Below are 12,636 nucleotides of genomic sequence, written 5' to 3' on the forward strand. Positions count from 1 at the left end.
TGTTCTCAAAACTGATCTTCATTTTATGTTGTATAGAAGCAGGCTGCCAAATATGAGCTGAATTGGTTAACTGCATTTGTGGCCTTCTCCTTGCCCATGTTAAAAATTTACACTTTACGCTGCTATTTTTGCATTGCTGTGAAGTACCGATCGATTGGTGGTAAAAGGTTTCAAAGAAACCATTGAAGCTATAATAGTACTTTAATTTGAAAACCTTTTGACAGTGTATGGTTTCTTTAATTGATTACATTTAAGGGGTTTCATATAAATGATTTCCTTTTTCTTCTGTGATGCCATATGTAATGTAGTTAAGAGGTATATTTTCGTTTTCATAGTGCTGGAACAGTGATATAAGCCATTTGATACTTCAAAAATAAGCTATTGGAAAGTGATACCAAACTCCTCAAAAATACCATCAAAATTACAGAAAGTAATACCAGAGTTGACAGAAAACAGCAACAAATAGGCAAAAATAACTCTGAAATTGACCATAAAATAAAATGGATTTTTCCTGTCTCTGCTTACTGTTTGTTAGACAGACAGACAGACATTATTTCCACGACATAATACTTATTTCTTTGAGATTGTGTTCTTCGCAGTTGTAAACCATTGTTTACACCTGATTCTCTTATCTTGAATGTGCTGCCATACAGTGTATGTTCAAGTACAGCGTGTACATAAAATCAAGGAGTACTTTCAATTATTTATTTAAACATTGTACAGATGCCATACATACTGCATTTCGAAGAGAAACTTTTTGAAAGTTTATTTTTTTCTATAAACATTTGATATGCGAACCATGAGTGATCAGGTAGATGACAATACGGTAATCGAATTCTTGCCTTACCCATCCTAGCATGGCATCGTTGACTGTGGCAGTCACTTCCCGTATTCACTCCCGGAGCTCTGCCACATCATATGGTAGAGGCAGTACATACTCAAAAGAGTCACACAGAGTGAGATCTGGTGACTGGGAGGGCCATTTCATGAAACAGATTTCCCCTTCGGTAGCATGGCCCAGCTATCGGTGTGACTGCTCCGTTTTCAGGTACCCAGGAACTTCACGATGAAAATGGGTTGGAGCCCCATCCTGCTGAAAGATGAACAGAGAGTCCAATCTCATTTGAGGCATCAGCCATTGCTGCAACATGTACAAGTAGGAATTTCCAGTGACAGTGCTCTTGGTGAAGAAGAATGGCCCATACAATTTTTGACGTGACAAGACACAAAAAACATTTACCTTTGCAGTACAGTTTCAGATTCTTTGTTCACCATTGACCACCTGAGGTGGAATAGGCAATTTAAATGGATATCATATAACATTTTCCGTGAATAGTACCTTAAAGCTAAATGAGCTTTGCAAATAGCGCCCATACATGATAACATACACCATAACATAAGATAAATACTTTCAGTGACACCACATAATGAAATCCTTAAAAATTAATGTTGATTGATTTTATATTCATAAATTCTGTTACATTGTAAAAAGGATTGATTAGTAACCAATTTAGTAGCTTGCTCTTGAAGCTACTTATGTGATCCGACCGAGAAGAAAATGGAAGTTTATTAAATATTCTTAGACTATTGATTAGATGGGAATTCGCTGTTCTTGTCAGCCTGTGCCTAGGTATGTCTAATTTTGTTTTGCCTCTGGTATTATGGTGGTGCATGTTTTCCCTCATTTCAAAATCTGCTATATTATTTTTTGCATACAATTCTCAGGCGTATGTATAAAAATTAATAACGGTTAATATTTTCAGCTGAATGAACAGTGGTCAGCAGTGCTCTGATCTACCAGAATTGCTCATTGGCCTTATCACTTTCTTCTGAATTTTTAGAAGTTCAGTGATGTGAAGAGAGAGTCCCCATATCAGCAGTCCATATTCTATCTGTGACTGAAAGAGTCCAAAATAAATAACTCATAAATATTCTTTTGTCACCAGGCTCCTCAGTTTCCACATTAAACACGTAACTCGAGACAATTTTGCGCAGGTGTGGTTGATGTGTGTTTCCCACATTAACTTAAAGTCTACATGAATTCCTAGAATTTTGACTGCTTTCACCTATACCTCTTTTGACAATCCCAGTGTAATCTGTTGGTTTTTATAAGGATTGCAAAGCAGTGTCTTGGGTGAGAACCAATTTAGTGCTGCTTCCATGTCATCTTGCAGAACTGATATGTTCTCGTGCTGAGCAAACAAAGTTGTGGCATCAGCATAACCAAATAACAAAAGTGGGGATACAATGAGGTAAATCATTGACTGCAGTTATAAAAAAGAAGGGCCTAAGGACAGAACCTTGTAGGACTCCTGTCTTAACTTCTAGCAACTGTGTGTCTCTGTTGCTGACATAGGCAAACTGCTTCCAATTTTTAGGTATGATTCAATTACTGCCAATGTAAAATCTTGTATGCCATAGAATTTGAGTTTAGCAATTAAGATATCATGAGAAATCCAGTCTAATGCCTTACTTAAATCACATAAAAGAAGTGAGGCTTTATTTTTATTCTCAAAGGTTGTTATTACTTCATTCACAATTGAAAGAACAGCAGTGGTGGTATTTTTTCCCTTGCGGAAGCCAAATTGACTATTAGAGAGTAAGTTATGCGACTCAAAGTAGTGGTTCAGTTGGTTATAAATAAGAGATTCAAGTATTTTCAAGAAAATGGGAACTATTGAAACTGGTTGGTAATTTTTGAGATCATGTTTGTCCCCTTTTTTATACACTGGGATAACTTTTGATATTTTTAGAGTTGTAGGATAGACTCCAAACTTTCGACACCTATTAAACAGAAAGGCCAATGGTTCACTAATTATATGCACTGTTTTTTTAATTATGTAATTGGACAACCAAGAGCAGTCCATGCTCTTGGGAGTTTGAGAACTTTGCCACTACCTTTGTAATCTCAGTGGGTGCGATTGTCCTCCATGTAAATGTATTGTTTGCAGGTTGTTGTTGCTTAAGTAGATCACTTGCATTGGTGGTTGTTGTTTCAATTTTGTTCCTAATATAACTTACAGAGTCCATGAAAAAATGATTAACTTTATCCGGGTCAAGAGCTATGCGATGTTCATCATTCCTGCAATGCTCTTGTGCAACAGTATTCCATGCAGCTTTGCACTTATTAGGAGCCCCTTCAACGTATCTTTTGTATGCTGTTCTTTTTGCCATTCTAAGCTTAGTTCTGTAGGTTCTCTTACATTCAAGATATGCTTTGTACAAATCATCTTTCTGCTCCATTCCATCTGTATGAGAATTTTTATACATGTGGTACAATGATAACATATTTTCCCTCATATTTGTAAGTTTATCTGTGTACCACTACATGTTTTTCTTTATAGGTTGGCTTTTAAGTTTGATTTTTATAAGAGGAGAACAAGAATACCACAAATCTAAATAATTTTTAATGAAGCTCTTAAAAGCAGTTTCAGTTTTATTTATTCCCACTTGACAGTTATATATACAGTCCCACTTAATATATCCAAGTTTCTGAATGAACTGGTTTACTACTTCTTCCTTCTGCCCTCTAACCCACATTACCTTTTCCTTAGCATTGGCACCTGTGTTTGGGGAATACGCTCAAATTCAGTGCATTTGTGTGGATGCTTCATACCGTAGATTCGACAGTTGTGCCTGTTCACTTTCACAGTACTGTGAAAAGTTACTTGGTTGCTAAAACTGAAGTGTTCAACAATGCCATACCCACCCCATTCACTTGTTACAACTGTGAATAAATGTCAGAATGCTTGTCTTTGTTGTTGCCATTGAGGTTCTGCACTTGCTCCAATTTTAATGGTTTCATAGACAGCTTCTGTAGCAGGACTTTCCACACTGTCATTGGAGTAATTTCCAGTTCAAAGGATGCACGATGCGCCGATTCCCTAGGACTCCTTATGAATATCTCTCGTAAGTGCTCCACATTCACTGCACTCACACTAGGATGTCCACTTCTCTTCGTCAGGCACAAGCTACCTGTCATAAGGAATTTGTTGTGCCAGTGGTACATGGCCTTTCTTGTTGTTGGCTTCTTACCATACTTGGTTCTAAACATAGGGGAAAAAAAAAAATTTCAGTGTTTATCTTCGAAATGACATATGTGTGATATCTGTACAGTGTTTGGTTTCTGTGCAATAAATAATTAAAACTGTTCCTAGACTTTCTACATCTACATCTACATCTACATTGATACTCCGCAAGCCACCCAACGGTGTGTGGCGGAGGGCACTTTACGTGCCACTGTCATTACCTCCCTTTCCTGTTCCAGTCGCGTATGGTTCGCGGGAAGAACGACTGTCTGAAAGCCTCCGTGCGCGCTCTAATCTCTCTAATTTTACATTCGTGATCTCCTCGGGAAGTATAAGTAGGGGGAAGCAATATATTCGATACCTCATCCAGAAACGCACCCTCTCGAAACCTGGCGAGCAAGCTACACCGCGATGCAGAGCGCCTCTCTTGCAGAGTCTGCCACTTGAGTTTATTAAACATCTCCGTAACGCTATCACGATTACCAAATAACCCAGTGACGAAACGCGCCGCTCTTCTTTGGATCTTCTCTATCTCCTCCGTCAACCCGACCTGGTACGGATCCCACACTGATGAGCAATACTCAAGTATAGGTCGAACGAGTGTTTTGTAAGCCACCTCCTTTGTTGATGGACTACATTTTCTAAGCACTCTCCCAATGAATCTCAACCTGGTACCCGCCTTACCAACAATTAGTTTTATATGATCATTCCACTTCAAATCGTTCCGTACGCATACTCCCAGATATTTTACAGAAGTAACTGCTACCAGTGTTTGTTCCGCTATCATATAATCATACAATAAAGGATCCTTCTTTCTATGTATTCGCAATACATTACATTTGTCTATGTTAAGGGTCAGTTGCCACTCCCTGCACCAAGTGCCTATCCGCTGCAGATCTTCCTGTATTTCGCTACAATTTTCTAATGCAGCAACTTCTCTGTATACTACAGCATCATCCGCGAAAAGCCGCATGGAACTTCCGACACTATCTACTAAGTCATTTATATATATTGTGAAAAGCAATGGTCCCATAACACTCCCCTGTGGCACGCCAGAGGTTACTTTAACGTCTGTAGACGTCTCTCCATTGATAACAACATGCTGTGTTCTGTTTGCTAAAAACTCTTCAATCCAGCCACACAGCTGGTCTGATATTCCGTAGGCTCTTACTTTGTTTATCAGGCGACAGTGCGGAACTGTATCGAACGCCTTCCGGAAGTCAAGAAAAATAGCATCTACCTGGGAGCCTGTATCTAATATTTTCTGGGTCTCATGAACAAATAAGGCGAGTTGGGTCTCACACGATCGCTGTTTCCGGAATCCATGTTGATTCCTACATAGTAGGAATCTCCTATGTTGGCAAACATATAAGTGTTATATCAAATATTGATAGAAACTGCTTACCAAGCATCAAGGAAGACATTAACACAGACGAGGAAAACCTAGTCAAGGAAAACATAAGTTTTTTTTTGAAACTGGAGTGATATTAATCTGCCAAAAGAGAAGAAAGTAGCAATATTATGAAAAGGAAAGTTACCACTCACTATAAAGCAGAGATGCTAAGTCATAGATAGGCACAACTAAAAGCCTGTCACAAACAAGAAGGTTTGGCCAGTAAGGCCTTACTGGCCGGAAGCTTCTTATTTGTGACAGTCACAAATAAGAAGCTTCCGGCCAGTAAGGCCTTACTGGCCAAACCTTCTTGTTTGTGACAGGCTTTTAGTTGTGCCTATCTGTGACTCAGCATCTCTACCATACAGCGAGTGGTGACTTTTATTTCCATAATATTGTTATATTCCATCCTGGATTTTCCTTATTTGAAAAGAGAAGACAGGTTGGATGAAACAATGCATACTGAGATTAAATAGAAAAAGTTCTCAAGAGTTCCTGGAGCAAGGAGGAGGTGAACAACTCAGTAAGAGCACTTGTTTTTCCTTTCATTCTTTCTATTTAATTTCAGTTTCTATTCCTGCTTCTGTACTTTCTTCATTGGAAAGAACCCGAAAAATGGCGCTGTTATACTTCACTGTGTATGCCTGTATCTACAGCTGCTTGGTAAATAAAAATTATATCTAATGTTATTTGACTGCAATTCTGTATGGGGTGTAAGTTTTGCTAGCAGAAAAATATACAATTCCAGTGATACACTATGGCCGACCACTACTTATATTTAGGAGGTGAAATTGCCAGTGCTGCTGATTGTCACACACAAAATGAGGGGGAATGAGGAAGGGAGATATCTCAAAACTTTGATGTTCCCCAAGGAGGAAAGATTGATAGCTTGGGGATGATTGGAAGAGGTCCCTCAGACATCAGGAAACTAATGAATTCAAATATTTTTTTTTTTTTTTTCGCCCCATACACTTACAAGTGTCCATCAGCAGTACTTGAAATTCCACCTTCTAAAGGTAAGTACTGCCCACCCCATCTGTCTCTTTGTAATTTTATACACAGTTCAGTCACATTAATGTGAGCACTGCCTATGTTTTATATCAACATGCAGTAACCGCTCACAGACGGCAGATGCGAGCATTAGCATTGGAGTATATATAAAGTGGGTCAAGGGGTGATGCAGAAAAGAGTGCGGATGTTGTCATAATGCTGAAACAGAGCTATTTATTGGACATCATTGGTTTTTGGGCCAAGTGTAGAAGCATTTCCAAAAATGCTAAGATTGTAAACTGTTTACGTGCCACCGTGGTGAAAGTATACAGTGCATGGCGAATTAGTGCCATCCAAAACCGGCATGCAGGCAACTGTGGTGCAAAGATATGTGTGGGTGAATGAATATGCAACTGTTGAGCAACTGACCGGCCAGATGAACCAAGGGACTACCAACCGTGTCTCCTCAATGACCGTTCAACAAATGTTGATGCATATGGGCCTCTGCAACAATGGTTTGGTTCATGCACGTATTCTGGCTGCTGTCCATCATCGAGAAAGGCAAGAATTTGCATGCCACTGAGTGGCAAAAGATGGCCTTTTCAAATGAATCGTGTTTTATGCTCCATCAAACAGACGGCTTTTGGCATGTATGGCACTGCAACAACTGTTGAAGGGTTCAGGCCGGTGGAGGGGGTTTATGGTGTTGCGAATATTTTTGTGGTCTCCCCCGGGTGATTTCATCATTTTCAAAATTATTTTGGCCATCTGTCTGTCAGTATCCTCAGCAATGAATCCATAGATATACCAGTCTATACTCAATAGGTGAAAGTCACCTCCAACTAGTATTGCGTGGTCTGGGAATTTATGCGCAACTGACTGTGGTCTTTCTTTGAAGTTTTAAGAACTGTCACAGTGGAATAGGGTCGCTACTAAAAACATCCGTCTGTTATACGGGACCAGATAACTTCACTGTCGCATTCCACTTCAACCTCAATAGAGGTAATATTTTTGTCAGCTGCAGTGAACACTCCCCCTGCCTTGGAGTCTAATCTGTCTTTATGACATATGTTCCCTGACTTTCTAAATCTCTCAGATCTGTCCACTTTAGGTTGCAGTGAGCTGTTGGTCTCAAGAATACTTTGAGCATGAGAGCTTTCCTGTAGGGCAGGCAATTCAAGAAATTTTGTTATGAATTCTTTGACGGTTTACTGATAAAATTTTGACAGTCGAAGTTTCTTTAGACCTGAAGTGGTCTGACATCCTTTGCTGCGTATTGACCGGGGAGTGTTCTTCAGAGTACTTCAAACTACTGTCTAGTCAAAAAAACCCTCATGTGCACTTCATAAGCACTCTGCTACCTGAGTAGCTGCTTCCTTCATGTAGACCACCCCCTGACCTGACAAAGGGAGTCTTACAAATCCCCACCAGATAATGCAAGTCTAGAAATCTGCAGTCAAGACAATCACAGAATCAACGAAGCCTTTGGTTGAGACGAGACCCTCCACTTGGCTCCAAACCAAAGGACCCAATCACCCCTGGGAACAATGCTGCAAATTGCGAGCTCTGCCTGCACCCCACACCAAGGCTAGCACTCTTCACCACCACCACTTCTTCCTCCTCCTCCTCCTCCTCCTCCTCCCCCCCCCCCCCCCCCCCCCCCGCCCGGCCACCTGTATGAACTGAGTATGGCGACAGAAATCGTTGGTGCCAATGTGAGCCACAACTTGCAGACTACTGCACCCTGCATGCTCGATAGCTGCAGGCAGAGCTGCCTCCACATCTTGGATGAGGATCACCGAGACACTACCGAATGCACATTGTCTTTCTTTCCAGCCCTGAACAGTGTCTGTCTAAGGGGCTCCACAACGCACCTAATTTTGGAGTTCCCAATAACTAGTAAACCCCTCCTCCTGTGGGCCTGCCCATATCCTACTGAAGCAGCAGCCACATATTTACTTAAAGGGCGAATGGGTGAGGCCAAGTGACCGGTCTCCTCATTGGCTCTCCGCCTTGATTGATGCAAATGTATTACCTCCCTATACTCACCCTGCGGTGAGGGTGAATCCACTGCATCATGTACACTAGGAGGTGCCTGGTTAGCAGAGCCCATGGGCAGAACAAGTGACACCTGAGGTGTCCGATACAACACGCCAGATTCTCCACTATCACTGTACCCCGAGGCAGCAGTCTGAAGGTGACCGATTGTAGCCAGAAGCGCCTCAAGCTGTTCGCGGACCACAGCCAACTCCTCGTGCATCCACATACAGGATGCACACACCTTAATCATCCTAGTAAGACCAACTGAGAAGCAAACTATAAAAGCAGATAGAATCCCAGGTACACAACTTGTTACCCTCCTGATGTGTCACAAATGGGTATTGATGCATTAATTAGCTAGCTGTTCAGTGAGCAATTCTGCACGACAAGCTGAAGGATATTTTTTCTTACAAAAATGTGAAATTAAACCTATTAAATAGAGCAGCATATGCTAAATTTAGTAAATGTACTACAAGGAAAAGAAGGAAATTCATGAACTTATTGCTCTGTACGATGACTGGTATGTTGTTGTATTAATAATAAATGAAAAAAGGAAATGACATGACAACTGGCTTTTATTAATCTTATATTGAAATTAAGATTTTAATTGTTAAAAATCAGATAGTGTTGAAACTAGCGAGGGCAAAAATAAGAATGAAACCTTCACTTTCAAGGAAATGTCAGTGTTCTGCCACAGCAACAGTTGGGACCTTCATAGCACCCAACAGACCTGGTGGGCAGAGACTGGTATGCAACCAGTCCAAAAATTATTGGCGTCAGTGGCCTCCAGTGCATTAAAATGCTCTGGGAAAAATAAAACTTCAAATCAGTTACTAAATCAGTTTGTGAATTCCACATTATGTCACACATAAATACATCCATACTGAGGAATATTTTTACTGCCGTGATGCTTGTAGATGACTATTTTCATTCTTTGTTTTATGGTAGAAGAAAATGAACCTTTCTGTTAAGCCACTGATTTTAATTGAAATTAGTCTTATGTTAACTCCTAATTCAGGTCAGTTGGTATCTCACTTTTTGTTTGCTATAAGGTACAGTATGGACCCGTGTGAATTGGTAGTACATTGGCAGCACTGTGTCTTCTTACCTTTTAAGCTGTGTGACAGGCTTTACAGTGCGTCATAACGAAAAGGCAAGATACTGACCATGCCCAACCCATTTACAACTGCTGCCTGCTTCACTCATACCTACATACCAACATGCATTTCACACTGTTATTGTATTATTATTTATTTCTATTCCTGTCTTCATTTTAATCTCATCCAGTTTTCTTATTGGTCTTATTTACATCTTGATGTCTTACTACTGTGCTTCATGTAGCTTTATCCTTCCTTCGCTATACTTAATCTGGTTTTGTCTTTTTCCAGTTTTCAGAATATTCCCATATGTTTTAATGCTCTGTTACTATTTTTTTTTCTCCACAATCGATTTTAGTTCCTTCCATCTGTGTAAATACAGAAAAGTTTCCCTACCCCTATACCGAACCCACTCCCACATAACTTGTTTCTGTGTTGCTGCTTAGTTTGTGGAATTGCTCCCAAACAGCTTTCCACAGTAATTCTATGTTATAATTCTGTCATTCCACAGCACTCACCAACTCAGCCCTACACAATATATAACTGAGTCCTAAACATTTTGTCACTACCTCATCACTGCCTGTAAAATATTTCCACTCTGCTGTACCAATTACCACATCACATTGCCAAATTTGAAACCCACGTACTGCAGGAACAAGAGCAGCATGCACAGTGCCACCTTAAAAACTGTAAAGTCTATTCACTTTGTACACTTATATTGGACTACCACAATCCAGCACCACTACAAAAACCTCTGTCAAACCTCCTTTACATCAGTTAGTAGATGCCTGACCCCATCTTGCAGAACTACATATGCTACACTATCACAAACTCCCTCCCACCATCCTACCGAACCCAGCACCTAAACAGTCCTGTAACATAGTAGTGAACCTCTCCTCCAAAAGCCTCATTTCAAAGGGGCTTATCTTTTGCCACATTCACAAATTCAGTCATTCTGAGCTTGTTAAAGACCTACTCTCCTTCCTAAAGTGGAAACACTGCTGGACCATTTGTGAATGTAATGAAATTTTATCAGAAGGTTCCACAATGTCTTGAGTGGATATGTACTAATATTCAGCTCCATATCTCCTTTGGTTCATTTCTACAGCCTCTCGTGAATAGGGTTCCCGAGTTTGCACCACCTACACACATGCCAAAGTGTGAACTTTGGATAACTTTTGTGAAAGGTACTTTCAGTTTACAAGCCCTTGCTTATGTGCACTTAAACAACTTTTTGTGCTGAATTAGAAGATATTATCGTTGACATTTTTAAATGCAAACTGTAAGAGCCGTAAGACTACAAAAATGACAGAAAATTCATTGTGTGACTTTGAGAGCCCATCTTCAACCAGTCACAATTCACAATTTAATCAACAGATTTGGCCGACGACTGTGCTGTCTTCTTGTGCTTTTTGTTTGATAGCCTTGGGCCTTTTCTGTCAAGTTATATGCTCCTACCAATTTGGTGTAAATGTTTTGGGTGCCAAATTTGTGTAGTTTTTGGAGTCTGTATCTCAACTGTATGTTCTTTAATCTTTATAATCTTTCTGTATCTAAAAAGAGAAGCCTTTCAACTTGAGAGGCACTGTAGTTTAATTTTTTACTCTTGCCTGCTTATGACTGAAAAAAAAAGTTGCTCACAGTTATTACTTTTCATACACATTTTTATGCTCAAACGTGATATTAATGAATAGACAGAAAGAAAAATCAGTGAAACCTTTTTTCTGTCCATAAAAATACAAGTGTAAGTTATGTACGACTCAACTTCAAGCAATAAGCAGCAATAAAACAAATGAAAATTCAGAATGTTAGAACTCTAAACACAGCTGGAATAATTCTTTTTCACATCAGAATGAATAAATTGCTATTACTGTCTTGTTCATATTCTGAGTAAATACATTGGATTCCTGATGTTTTGGTGTTTTTATGACTTTTAGACATGTATTGTTCCGGAATTGGTCTTCTCAAAATTTTGTGAACTCAGGCCAAAGTAGCGCTGCTGGTACCAGAGTTGTTGTAATTTAACCTTACCCAAAAAGATTGCGTTTTTAAACCCATTGTAAAAAAAAATCAATAAAACTCAACTATATCTAATATGAAAATACAATTAACATACAAAATGATACATAGTTACCCTTACACGAACTAAAGAGAGCCATCATATTTACTGAAGGCAGATATGTAGTGTCAAGAATTTATTTTATTAATATTGTGTTTTAACTTTTCTTGCAGTTTAAAAAATGCAACTAAAATAACATTTACACTCCCAGCAAAAAGAAACTAACTTGATGTAGAATTGTCATGAGAGTAAAGTACTATTAACTACTTTTTGGAAGCATGCAGAAATTTGTAGTTCTTTTGTCTCCTAAATTTTTTATTAATTTTGCCCAAATGAACTGGCAGATGGACAAGATTCTTTCAGGTGCATTGCTGGCAGGGCACGAAAAGAGGCACTAATAAAGTAGTTGTAAGAATGGGTTATTGTTTTCAATAGAGTAATAATAGGAATTTATATTGAAATGTTTAATCATCAATCTGAAAAGAAAGCAATAAAATCCAATTTCAACTACTTTTCTTTCATTTTTTAAACCCATTTTTATTTTCTCCCTAATCCTGGCTGGTACACTCAGTTCATGTATGTGTAATACATAAAAATGGCCAACTGGTGTTGGCTGCAGCTGCTATCAAGGATGGTAACTATGAGGAATTAATAAAGAAAACTGTGTGCCATTTGGAATCAAAGAATGCATGCTGCAATATTGTGAACCATGTCCTGTATAACCTGACCTAGAATCTTATTCAGTACATGTTTTTAAAAGAATATGACCCAGAAGAAATTATACAGTACAAACAGGGTTTTGTACTAACAAGAATGTTGTAGAGATGCATTATTCAACTGTAGAAGAGTTAATAGAGAAACTGGTTCTTTAAAAAAGAAAACAAATAAAAAAAGTCATGGTCTGACAAGCTACCATTCTCTCTCTCTCTCTCTCTCTCTCTCTCTCTCTCTCTCTCCCTCCCGCTCCTCCTGCTGTCCCCCCCCCCCCCCCCCCCCTTTTCCCAAATTGACATCTGGGTACACCGTGTA

This window comes from Schistocerca piceifrons, chromosome 4 (assembly GCF_021461385.2).
Source record: "Schistocerca piceifrons isolate TAMUIC-IGC-003096 chromosome 4, iqSchPice1.1, whole genome shotgun sequence".
Taxonomy (NCBI): Eukaryota; Metazoa; Arthropoda; class Insecta; order Orthoptera; family Acrididae; genus Schistocerca; species Schistocerca piceifrons.